General features: G+C 34.7%; 4 non-coding genes and 1 pseudogene across 4 annotated transcripts; 1 reads left to right on the forward strand and 4 right to left on the reverse strand.

The window, feature by feature from the left end:
* LOC142505942 (uncharacterized) overlaps positions 1 to 13,676 on the reverse strand; it is a 147,436-nt pseudogene that overhangs the window by 74,455 nt on the left and 59,305 nt on the right.
* Positions 559 to 677, reverse strand: LOC142517518 (5S ribosomal RNA). Its single transcript, XR_012813259.1, has one exon. It is a non-coding gene; the product is annotated as a 5S ribosomal RNA (ribosomal RNA).
* Positions 2,116 to 2,234, reverse strand: LOC142510106 (5S ribosomal RNA). Its single transcript, XR_012808238.1, has one exon. It is a non-coding gene; the product is annotated as a 5S ribosomal RNA (ribosomal RNA).
* LOC142506658 (5S ribosomal RNA) lies at positions 2,918 to 3,036 on the reverse strand. The gene has a single exon (XR_012804943.1). It is a non-coding gene; the product is annotated as a 5S ribosomal RNA (ribosomal RNA).
* On the forward strand, positions 13,291 to 13,399 carry LOC142513026 (small nucleolar RNA R71). Its single transcript, XR_012808994.1, has one exon. It is a non-coding gene; the product is annotated as a small nucleolar RNA R71 (small nucleolar RNA).

The following is a 13,676-nucleotide window of genomic DNA, read 5'->3' on the forward strand; positions in this document are numbered from 1 at the left end:
CATTTACGTAAATTATGGCTAAAACAGTCGAAATATTTGTTTTAATGAGTTAACCGTCTCCGGAGTAATCTGCGTCATACCCTTCTGCATAAAACCGGCTCACGACAACAAAAATTGCTAAATGTTCCCAGAAAATTGAAAAAAAATTAAGAAGAAGAAAATAGCGAATGTAAAGCTATTATTATGCATAGGATATGATAAAATGAAACTGGAATCGAATTTCGGACTTCCTAAGCGGATTTCTCGAGGAAACAGAAGCTTAACAGAAGCGGAAAATCGCAAATTAGAGGGTCTTAGAGAAGGAATTCGGCTAAAATCTCGTCAGCTCATTGCAGAGTAATGAGTCTCGTTCGTTTGCCCGTTTACAATCAAATTATCCTACAATTTTGTCCAAATCCGGCAGTGCCCGTGTTACGTTGATTTCCCATGTCTTATATGGTCCCGATCGAGATTCAGATGATTTGAGCCGAAAATTTTCTGTCAACAAGTAATCAAAAATAGAAAAACACGAAAAGGGGTGCAACACGAGGACTTCCCAAAAATAGAAAAACACGAAAAGGGGTGCAACACGAGGACTTCCCAGGGGGTCACCCATCCTAGTACGGCTCTCGCCCAAGCACGCTTAACTTCGGTGTTCTGATGGGATCCGGTGCATTAGTGCTGTTATGATCGCACCTTACATTGTGTAGGATGTTTATTCTTATATACCTCGAGTACGTGTGGAGCGGACGGCGATGGACAACACGCGGCACTGCTCTCGTCCAATCAGAACCATGAAGTTAGCGTTCTGGTGCGATAGCAGAGCTAGGATGGGTGACCTCCCTATGAAGTCCTCGTGTCGCGACCATTTACGTAAATTATAGATAAAACAGTCGAAAATTGTTTTTAATGAGTTAACCGTCTCCGGAGTAATCTGCGTCATACCCTTCCGCACAGTACCGGCTCACGACAACAAAAATCGCAAAATGTTCCCAGAATTATAGAAAAAAAAATAAGAATAAGAAAACAGCGAATGTAAAGCCATTATTAAGCCTGAGATACGATAAAATGGAACCAGAATCGAATTTCAAACTTCCTTAGCGGATTTCTCGAGGAAACGGAATCTTAACAGAAGCGAAAAATCGCAAATTAGAGTGTCTTGGAGAAGAAATTCGGCTAAAATCTCGTCAGCTCATCGCGGAGTAATGAGTCTCGTTCGTTTGCCCGTTTACAATCAAATTAGGCTACAATTTTGTACAAATCCGTCAGTGCCCGAGCTACGTCGATTTCACATGTCTTATCTGGTCCCGATCGAGATTCATATGATTTGAGCCAAAAATCGTATGTCAACAAGAAACCAAAAATATAAAAACACGAAAAGGGGTGCAACACGAGGACTTCCCAGGGGGTCACCCATCCTAGTACTGCTCTCGCCCAAGCATGCTTAACTTCGGAGTTCTGATGGGATTTTTATTCTTATATCCCTCGAGTACGTGTGGAGCAGGCGGCGATGGACAACACGCGGTACTGCTCTCGCCCAATAAGAACCATGAAGTTAAGCATTCTGGCGTGATGGCAGAGCTAGGATTGTTGACCTCCCTGGGCTGTCCTCGTGTCGCGACCGCTTACGTAAATTATGGCTAAAACATTCGAAATAATTGTTTTTAATGAGTTAACCGTTTCCGGAGTAATCTTCGTCATATCCTTCTGCACAGAACCGGCTCACGACAATAAAAACCGCTAAATGTTCCCAGAAAATAGAAAAAAAATAAGAAGAAGAAAATAGCGAATGTAAAGCTATTATTATGCTTGGAATACGATAAAATGGAACCGAAATCGAATTTCAAACTTCCTAAGAAGATTTCTCGAGGAAACGAAAGATTAACAAGAGCGGAAAATCGCAAATTAGAGGGTCTTAGAGAAGGAATTCGTCTAAAATCTTGCCACCTCGTTGCGGAGTAATGAGGCTCGTTCGTTTGCCCGTTTACAATCAAATTAGCCTACAATTTTGTTAAAATCCGGCAGTGCCCGTACTACGTTGATTTCACATGTCTTATCCGGTCTCGATCGAGATTCAGATGATTTGAGCCTAAAATTGTCCGTCAACATGTAATCAAAAATAGAAAAACACGAAAAGGGGTGCAACACGAGGAATTCTTAGGGGGTCATCCATCCTAGTACTTCTCTCGCCCAGGCACGCTTAACTTGGTAGTTCTGATGGGATCCGGTGCATTAGTGCTGGTATGATCGTACCAGACATTGAATGGGATGTTTATTCTTATATCCCTCGAGTACGTGTGGACCGGGCTGCGATGGACAACACGCGGCACTTCTCTCGCCCAATCAGAACCATGAAGTTAAGCGTTCTGGCGCGATGGCAGAGCTAGGATGGGTGACCTCCCTGGGCAGTCCTCGTGTCGCGACCGTTTACATAAATTATGGCTAAAACAGTCAAAATAATTCTTTTTAATGAGTTAACCGTCTTCGGAGTAATCTGCGTCATACCCTTCCGCACAGAACCGGCTCACGACAAAAAAAATCGCTAAATGTTCCCAGAAAATAGAAAAAAAAACAAGAAGAAGAAAATAGCGAATGTAAAGCTATTATTATGACAGGGATATAATAAAATGGAACCAGAATCAAATTTCGAACTTCCTAAACGAATTTCTTGAGGAAACGGAAGCTTAACTGAAGCGGAAAATAGCAAATTAGAGGTTCTTAGAGAAGGAATTCGGCTAAAATCTTGCCAGCTCATCGCGGAGTAATGAGTCTCGTTCGATTGCCCGTTTACAATCAAATTAGGCTAAAATTTTTTCAAAATCCGGCAGTTCCTGAGCTACATTTATTTTACATGTCTTATCTTGTCTCGATGAGGATTCAGATGATTTGAGCCGAAAATCGTCTGTCAACAAGTAATCCAAAATAGAAAAACACGAAAAGGATGCAACATGAGGACTTCCCAGGGGGTCACCCATGCTAGTACGGCTCTCGCCCAAGCACGCTTAACTCCGGAGTTCGGATGGGATCCGGTGCATTAGTGCTGGTATGATCGCACCTGACATTGAGTAGGATGTTTATTCTTGTATCCCTCGAGTACGTGTGGAGCGGGCGGCGATGGACAACACGCGGCACTGATCTCGCCCAATTAAACCCATGAAGTTTAGCGTTCTGGTGCGATGGAAGAGCTAGGATGGGTGACCTCCCTGGGAAGTCCTCGTGTCGCGACCATTTACGTAAATTATGGCTAAAACAGTTGAAAATTGTTTTTAATGAGTTAACCGTCTCCGGAGTAATCTGCGACATACCATTCCGCACAGAACCGGCTCACGACAAAAAAATTGCTAAATGTTCCCAGAAAAGAGAAAAAAAAATAAGAAGAAGAAAATAGCGAATGTAAAGCTATTATTATGGCTGAGATACGATAAAATGGAACCGAAATCGAATTTCGAACTTCCTAAGCGGATTTCTCGAGGAAACGGAAGCTTAACAGAAGTGGAAAATCGCAAATTAGAGGGTCTTAGAGAAGGAATTCGGCTAAAATCTCGCCAGCTCCTTGTGGAGTAATGAGTCTCGTTCGTTTGCCCGTTTACAATCAAATTAGGCTACAATTTGGTCCAAATCCGGCAGTGCTCGAGCTACGTTAGAGCGGGCGGCGATGGACAACACGCGGCACTTCTCTCGCCCAATCAGAACCATGAAGTTAGGCTCGAAATAATTGTTTTTCATGAGTTAACCGTCTCCGTAGTAATCTGCGTCATACCCTTCCGCACAGAACCGGATCACGACAACAAAAATCGCTAAATGTTCCCAGAAAATAGAAAAAAAAAGAAGAAGAAAATAGCGAATGTAAAGCTATTTTTATGTTTGAGATACGATAAACTGGAACATGAATCGAATTTCGAACTACCTAAGCGGATTTGTCGAGTAAACATAAGCTTAACAGAATCGGAAAATCGCAAATTAGAGGCTTTTAGAGAAGGAATTTGGCTAAAATCTCGCCAGCTCATTGCAGAGTAATGAGTCTCGTTCGTTTGCCCGTTTACAATCAAATTAGGCTACAATTTTGTCCAAATCCGGCAGTGCCCGAGCTACGTTGATTTCACATGTCTTATCTGGTCCCGATCGAGATTCAGATGATTTGAGCCGAAAATCGTCTGTCAACAAGTAATCAAAAATAGAAAAACACGAAAAGGGGTGCAACACAATGACTTCTGTTGCGACTTTGATTGTTGTACTCCCAAGAGCAGGTTGTCCACAAGTAGTATAATTCGGTGAGTCCGAATATCGTATTCACAGGGAAGCTAAGGTAATTACAAGTCCACTACAATGTCTTTTTGTTTTGTTTTTGTTTTTTGTTTCTTTTTAATTTTAATTGTTTGAATCTTTAATGGGTAAATTTTAATTGTTCAAATTTTAATTTAAGTAGTTGAGATTAAAGGATCCACTCTTGGTATTTTAATAAAGTTAACATTAACGAACAATATTGGAACCCACTTAATAAAATGGTTCCAATATATTAAATAATCATATTTATATTATGTTATATATTATTATCTTATAAGTATATAATATATACTAAAACTTATAAATGTGGTCAAGTATTTATTGTGCTATATATATTTGTAAACACTAAATCAAGGTTCCCACTTTAAATGGTTGGTAAAACCAAACTAACATTTAAATGGTACCAAGAAATTAATATTATGATATATTTATATATAGTAAATCAAGGTTCCCACTTTAAATGGTTGGTAAAACCAAACTAACATTTAAATGGTACCAAGAAATTAATATTATAATATATTCATATATAATAAATCAAGGCATCCACTTTAAATGGTTGGTAATACCAAACTAACATTTAAATGGTTCCAAGAATTTAGTGTAACATATAGCAACAATAAATCAAAACTCCCACTTATAAGTATGGTATAAAAATGCTTAAAGAAATAAATATAACATAAACAATAAATAATGATTAAATAATATAAAACATAGATTCTTACCTTTTAGTAACCTTATTATCATGCCAAGAGTTTCACCTTTTCATCTCAACTTTAGGAAGTTAGCTATTCATTATTCAAACTGTAAAACTTTGAATATGAAATTATCATGTTAATTATATTTAAATGAAGAAATAAAGGAAAAATATAGAGAGAAATATTTTGAACTCAAAGGTTTGTTCATAGAATGAGTATCTCAATACATTACAATGCACCCCTATTTATAGTCAAATTTGGGAAGACAACCACAAATAAAATATTATTTTTTTACACAAAAGTCTTCATTGGTGTTCCAAGATATTATATTATATTACACATCACTTTTGAAAATCTTCTTCTTGGAATTTGCTTCTTCACATAAAAAGAAACATGTGGATAATTGAGTTGTCTAGTTGTGGTATTTTTTTCAAATCATTTGACCAAGTAATTTGAGAGATATGGTCAAAATACTAGAGCATGGTAAAACTGCCACTCCTTTGGTAACTTTATTTGTTGCTTAATTTGATCCCAATTGTGAGAGGATTTTTATCTCATGCTTGACACCAATATTGTAGATATTAACATCAACTTTCTACAGGTCCAAGAATCATCTTAATCCCATTTGCAACGCCAAGTTTATTCTTGTTTTATCGAACCTGTAAAAAATATTAAAAACTTGTAATTACACAACAACTTATATTTTATACAATTTATTATAAAACATATAATATTTAAACATTTAATAAAACAAAAACTATATATTTATATTTTAAATTATTTAATTAATGTACAATTTTTATGTTTATCACACCTTCCAACAAGCTTATTGCTAGTCCCTAGCAATTTAAGCGTTAATAGCAATACAAAACATATTGATTAATTTAAATAGAAATGTAATCAAAACTATCTAAGTGTTTAAATTAAATTTGAAAACTGTCAAAGTTATATCAAGATCATCATAATTATAATTTATGAAATAATTTGAGATGATCAATTCAAACCTTATTTCAGGTAGTTAAATGTACACGGCCTTCAGAAATTCCTAGTAAGAGTCTCAACTCCATATCCTCACAGGTTAATAAATGTTTCAATTTATGGCAACGATTTCTCTCATGGAGTTGGAATACAGATAAATGCTCAGAAAAATGGTTTACAGAATGCAGACAGACAAACGAGCCAAACTAATCAAAAGATAGAAAATCCATTGATTCAAAATCTAGTTGTTCTTATTATATATTTTTTCCTGATATTTTTTTTTTGCATAACTTCATGGAATCAGACTAAGTTTATGCTTCTTGACCACATATTTATTTAATTTGTACAATAAATTTCTCTCTCTTTTTTGTTTTTTGTTTTTTTTTATGAGAGATATATGGGTCGTAGCATATAACTTAAAAATTACATAGATATTCAATATCTTTCTTTTTGTATTTTTCTCCGTTTTTTTTTCAGGAAATATCGTTTTTTTTCTTCAAAATAAGAACTCAAGATCTAAACAATAGATAGTTTCTCTCATGATCAATAAAGGCTCGAAAGCTGTTTTCTCAGTCCTCTCCACTCACTCACAAAATATGTGTGAGTTTAAAATTATAGGCACTCTTATAAGGTATATCTTGGGCCATATACTTTAATACCTGATATTATCACAATGGTTAATCACTCAAAAAGATTTCATAAATCATATTTTTATATTGATCAGAATATTAAAATTGACTTTTTTTTTCAAATAAAAATTTAAACATTCTTAAATAGATTAATGCATGTTCTAATTTAAATCTTTCAAACATGTAATGTATGACAATTTTTGCAAAAATTACTAAGATACAAATAATAAACATGATTTTATTTTAAAATAATATATATTATTTTTTTTATTTATTTTTTTTTAAAATTTTTTTTTATATAAGTTTGTTCTCCCCTCAATCAGAATATGACATTGTCCCTAATGTCAAAATAACTATTAATAAAGAGTACGTAATGAAAGAGATATCACCTGGAATTTTATTGAAGATAACAAACTGAAACAAACGCAAACCAATCCACGACTTTTGAATCAATGATCCAACTTCCTTTTCTTACTGCTTGATTGCGACCAATTGATCTTTGTTATCATCGGATCAGGCTTATGAACAAAAGCTTCCAAATCATCAATTAATTGGTCGGCAGTCGAAGCACAGATGAACATCCGTCGTGAATTTTCTGAAATGAAATTCTGTTCCATAGCTTAATCAAGAAATGTCAACAAACTGTCAAAATAATTATTGATATTCAACAAGCCCACAGGTTTATTATGGATATTAAGTTGTGCCCAAGAAACAGTGTGAAAAATTTCTTCTAATGTACCAAAACCACCTGGTAGTGCAATAAAAGCATCATAATTTTCAATCATTTGAGTGATTCTTTCATACATAGAAGAAACTTTTAATTCCTCCCCAATCGTAACACCTGTAATATTTCCTTCAGCTAAAGCTATAGGAATAATACCCAAAACCTGACTACCTCCAAGATGAGCAGATGTTGAAACAGATCCCATTAACCCAATATTACCTCCCCCATATACCAAGTGAGTTTTTCTCTCAGCCAATATTTTTCCAAGATTATTCGCTGCTTCTACAAACACTTCATTTTTTCTAGGACTCGGCCTACAAAATACACAAATATTTTTCAATGTTTGTGCAGAGGATCCAGCCATGTTTTTACTTTCTTTTTATTTTTCTGCGAAAATAGAGAGAAAGATGAGAGATTTTAGAGGAGTAATATGTTATCATGACAAAACTATGGGTCACAGCTGTAAACAGAATAAATAGTAAAAACAATAATGACACACGCATATAAACAGTAGTGTGATTGTGGCTCACAATTTTCCTCTGGTTTTACGTCCAGAAACGGCTTCAACGCCTTCTATGAGTCGAGAATATGCTTCCCATCCAATTTTCTTATAAATTGGCAAACAGGGTCTTTTTTAGTCGGATTCCCAAGACTATGACGCTCATCTTGGAATTGTTTCCATAAACGGAGAAGTTCAATATGCACATGTCCACTAGAATGCGTCTCAAGAGTCAATAAGATGTTATCTAAAGACTCCTTACTCAGCACATTCTTAATGAAACCAATTTTATCTTCTCTGTTATTTGAAACACATCCCAAAGATCTGCATCGTTTGTCACAAGTCCATCTTGCACACTTATGACAAACCCCTAAACTTTTGGCCCTTCGTTTTTTCGCATAAGTGATTTTTCCTAATCCAGGCAAATACCGAATGAGCAATGATTGTGGAACTTCTCCTCCTAATCGGACCTTAGCTTCTATTAAAAGACGAATATCTTCTGGAATTCCTTTTTGCATTAGCAATCTCAATCTTTCACACCTTCCTGCATAAATTTTTTTTAGAACATTTTCAGAAACAGAGGGAAAATATTTACAAATTTTTGAGAGAATTTCATCCATTTTGAAAAGAAATTATTTTTTTTTATTTTTGTATCAGCAATTGTGGGAAACTGATTTAACCGACTATGAGAGTCACGGAGTACCGTTATCCGCCATTTAACCGGGAAAATAAAAATATTAAGAAAACCTGAAATAAAAACAAACAAACTTAAATGCAACAAAAAAAAATCAAGGATCAGAAAGGGAAATAAACTCTTCTTGAAAGATTTCATTTTCTAAAAATGGTTTAAGCCTTTGTCCATTTACTTTAAAAATATCACCATTTTTAGGATTTTCAATATCCACAACTCCATAAGTATACACATGCTTTACAACATATGGGCCTGTCCATCTTGATCGTAATTTTCCTGGGAATATGTGAAGTCGAGAATTATAAAGCAAAACTTTTTTACCAATCTCAAAAGATTTTCTAAAAATTGTTTTATCATGAAATGATTTGATTTTTGCTTTATAAATCCTTGAATTCTCATACGCGTCATTTCTGAGTTCATCGAGTTCATTAAGTTGCAATTTACGCAATTTGTTGGCATCATCCATGCTTGAATTTAATGTTTTGATCGCCCAATAAGCTTTATGTTCCAATTCCACAGGCAAATGACAATATTTTCCATAAACCAACCTATAGGGAGACATATTCAATGATGTTTTAAAAGCTGTTCGATATGCCCAAAGTGCATCATTAAGTTGCAGAGACCAATCTTTTCTATTTGAGTTAACAGTTTTTTCCAAAATTTGCTTTATCTCCCTATTAGCTAATTCAACTTGTCCATTTGTTTGAGGATGATAAGGAGTAGTTACTTTATGAGTAATACCATATTTTTTCATTAATGAAGCAAATGGTTTATTAACAAAGTGAGTTCCCCCATCACTTATCATGGCTCGAGGAATTCCAAATCTACTAAAAATATTTTCTTTTAAAAATTTGATGACGATTTTATGATCATTTTTTCGACATGGAATTGCCTCTATCCATTTGGAAACATAATCAACTGCAACTAAAATATACAAGTATCCAAACGACAATGGAAAAGGTCCCATAAAATCAATTCCCCAACAGTCAAAGATTTCAATGATAGGATTCAAAGGCATCATGTTTCTTTTTGAAATCGCACCCAATTTTTGACAATTTTCACAGATCTTGCAGATTTCGTGGGTGTCTTTAAACAAAGTGGGCCAATAAAATCCACACTGCAAGATTTTTGCAGCCGTTTTCTTTGAAGAAAAATGTCCTCCGCATGCTTCTGAATGACAAAATTTAATGACACTACTAACCTCATTGTCGGATATGCAACGTCGAAAAATTTGATCTGGACAATACTTGAACAGATACGGATCATCCCAATAAAAGTTTTTTACCTCATTCAAAAATTTTCTTTTATCTTGGGAACTCCATTGCGGTGGCATTTTTCCTGTCACAAGAAAATTTACTATGTTAGCAAACCAAGGTGTAGTAGTAACTGAAAATAGATGTCCGTCAGGAAAACTATCGTTAATTGGTGTCATTTCACAAGATGATCCTGTTACTAGTCTCGATAAATGATCGGCTACGACATTCTCGGTTCCTTTTTTATCTTTGATCACAATGTCAAATTCTTGGAGTAACAAAATCCATCGTATCAGTCGTGGCTTTGCATCCTGTTTGGTCAACAAATATCTAATAGCAGAATGATCAGTAAACACAATAGTCGTTGATCCAATCAAATAAGAACGAAATTTATCTAATGCAAATATTACAGCAAGTAGTTCTTTTTCAGTTGTGGAGTAATTCATTTGTGCATTGTTTAAAGTTCTACTTGCATAATATATCACATAAGGCTTACCGTTTCTTCTTTGACCCAGTACTGCACCGACTGCATAATCACTCGCATCGCACATGATTTCAAATGGTAAAGACCAGTCAGGAGGTTGCATGATAGGAGCTGATGTTAAATGTCGAATAATTTTATCAAAAGCATTTTGACATTCTTGAGTCCACTCAAATGCAGTGTCTTTTGTTAAGAGGTTACAAATGGGTTTAGAGATTAAACTAAAGTCCTTTATAAACCTCCGATAAAATCCATCATGTCCCAAAAATGAGCGAATTTCTTTAATGGTTTTTGGAGGGGGTAAATTGGCAATGACATCAACTTTTGCTTTATCAACTTCAATTCCATGAGATGACACGACATGTCCCAAAACAATTCCAGAAGTAATCATGTAATGACATTTTTCCCAATTTAAAATAAGACCTTTTTCCACGCATCTTTTTAAAACTTTTTCCAAATTTTCAAGACAATTATCAAATGTATTCCCAAAGACAGTTAAATCATCCATGAAAATTTCCAAACAATTTTCAACCATGTCGCAAAAAATGCTTAGCATACATCTTTGAAATGTTGCTGGGGCATTGCATAAACCAAATGGCATCCTTCTGAATGCAAATGTTCCAAAAGGACATGTGAATGTAGTTTTTTCTTGATCTTCGAGTGCAATGGGAATTTGATAATAACCTGAATATCCATCAAGAAAACAGTAGTATGGATGACCTGCTACTCTTTCTAAAATTTGATCCAAAAATGGTAATGGAAATGATCTTTTCCAGTGGCGTCATTTAATTTTCTATAAGCAATACACATCCGCCAACTAGATGGGACTCGACTTGTTAACAATTCACCTTTTTTCATTTTTTATCACTGTGATGCCAGATTTTTTTGGAACTACTTGTGTTGGGCTTACCCACTTACTATCAGAAATAGGGTAGATAATCCCAACATCAAGTAGTTTGAGAACTTCAGTTTTCACAACATCTTTCATGAGTGGATTTAATCTCCTTTGTGGTTGTTGAGATGTTTTAGCATTTTCTTCTAAATGAATATTGTGTGTGCAAATTAGTGGATTAATGCCCTTGAGATCTTTTAGTGTCCAACCAATTGCATTTTTATGTCTTTTAAGCATATCAACTAATTTACCTTCTTGATCACTTTCTAGTTTGGAAGAAATTACCACTGGATATGTTTCATCTTCTCCAAGAAATGCATACTTCAATTCTTCTGGCAAGGGTTTTAACTCCAATATGGGTGGTTCGTCTTTGTTCTCATATTTTGCATCAAATTCTTTCTCTGATCCTGGTAACGAGTGATACCTGATAAAATCATCAAGATCAATTTCAATATTTTCTTTAACAATTTCAATTGAACAAATATCTAATTGATCACGAATACTACCTTCTTGAATGTTTTCTTCCACAAGAGTTTCAATAAGATTTTCATCTTCACTTTCATCTCCTTTGTCATGTGGTTGCTTACAAAGATTAAAAACATTGAGCTCCAAGGTCATGTTACCAAATGACAACTTCATTATTCCATTCCTGCAATTTATAAGGGCATTAGAAGTTGCTAAAAATGGACGACCCAGAATTACAGGAATTGCATTACAAGCTTTGATAGGTTGTGTATCTAAAACTATGAAATCGACAGGATATACAAAGTTATCAACTTGGACCAATACGTCTTCTATCATACCTCTTGGCACTTTAACATATCTATCGGCAAGTAAAAGTGTTACCGAAGTTGATTTTAACTCGCCTAGATTGAGTTCTTGATAAACTGAATATGGAAGTAAATTCACACTAGCTCCAAGATCAAGCAAGGCTTTTTTAATCTTTCGTTATCCAATAATACATGAAATAGTAGGACAACCAGGGTCTTTGTATTTCAAAGTATTATTATTTTGAATGATTGAACTTACTTGTTCGGCTAAAAATGCTTTCTTTTTCACATTCAATTTTCTTTTCACAGTGCACAAGTCTTTCAAAAATTTGGCATATAATGGTACCTGTTTTATTGCATCTAATAAAGGAATATTAACTTTTACTTGTTTAAAAATATCATATATATCAGAATTCAAATTTGATTTTTTTGTATTTTTCAATGCATGAGGGAATGGTGGTGACACTGTTTGTTGAACCTCCTCTTCGCAAGTTATGGGTTCCACTTCCTTACCCTTTGAAGTTGATTTATCATCATCTTCACAAGGTTCAAGAATGGATTTTTCCACAACCTTACCACTTCGAAGGGTAATAACAGATTTTACCTGATCCATCGATTGAGTTCCAGAAGTTCCAGTTTGTGAATGATGATCCTTGGGATTAGGCAGAGGTTGTGAAGGAAATTTACCTTTTTCATGAACATTAAGTGCATATGCAAATTTAGCAAGAGTATCTTTCAAATCTGTCATGGTTTGAGCAGTTTGAGTATTGATAGACTCTTGCTTTGCAATGAAAGAATTCAAAGTATCTTCCAAATTTCTTTTAGGTGGAGGAACATAAGGTGCATAATTTTGAAAATTTTGTTGATTTTGGAAATGTGGTTGTGAAAATTATGCAGCATTATCATTCCTCCAACTAAAATTTGGATGATTTCGCCAACCTGGATTGTAATTTTGAGAAAATGGTTCAAAATTTGGCCTTTTGAAATTGTTCAAAACATTGGCTTGTTCATGGAGACATTCTTTAAAAGAGGGCAAAGTGGGACAATCTTTTGTAAAATGATCACTTGTATCACAGATGTGACACGCAATTTCTTGAACAGATTTTAATTGACCATTCTTTTTCAATTCAAGTGCCTCAACTTTTCTTGCCAAAGATGTAAATCTAGCTTGAAGATCATGTTCATCTTTGAGAGTGTACATACCTCCACCAGATGTAGGAGATTGAATCTTGTTTGATGGTTCGATTGTACCTATAGTGTCCCAATTTTGAGCATTTTCAGCTAATAAATCGAGATACTCAATTGCCTCATTTGGATCTTTATCTTCAAATGTTCCATTACACATAAATTCAACCATTTGCCTATCTTTAGGTGTTAAGCCTTCATAAAATTGAGAAACAACTCTCCAAATTTCAAAACCATGATGTGGACAAAGATTAAGCAATTCTTTGTATCTATCCCAACACTGATAAAAAGTTTCTCCTTGTTTTTGAGTGAAAGTAATGATTTGCCTTTTGAAAGAATCTGTTCTATGAGATGGAAAAAACTTTTTCAAAAATTGTTGTTGCAATTCATCCCAAGTTCGAATGGATCCCGATCTAAGATTTTGTAGCCAAGTTTTAGCTTTATCTTTTAAAGAAAAAGGAAAAAGCTTAAGTCGAATGGTGTTCATGCTACAATTTAGATCATTATATGTGTTGCACACTTCTTCAAACTCTCGTAAATGCATGTATGGATTTTCAGAATCTAAGCCATGAAAATTGGGTAAAAGTTGGATAATACCAGGCTTAAAATTGAAATG

This window comes from Primulina tabacum, chromosome 10, assembly GCF_025594145.1.
Source record: "Primulina tabacum isolate GXHZ01 chromosome 10, ASM2559414v2, whole genome shotgun sequence".
In the NCBI taxonomy this organism is placed as follows: domain Eukaryota; kingdom Viridiplantae; phylum Streptophyta; class Magnoliopsida; order Lamiales; family Gesneriaceae; genus Primulina; species Primulina tabacum.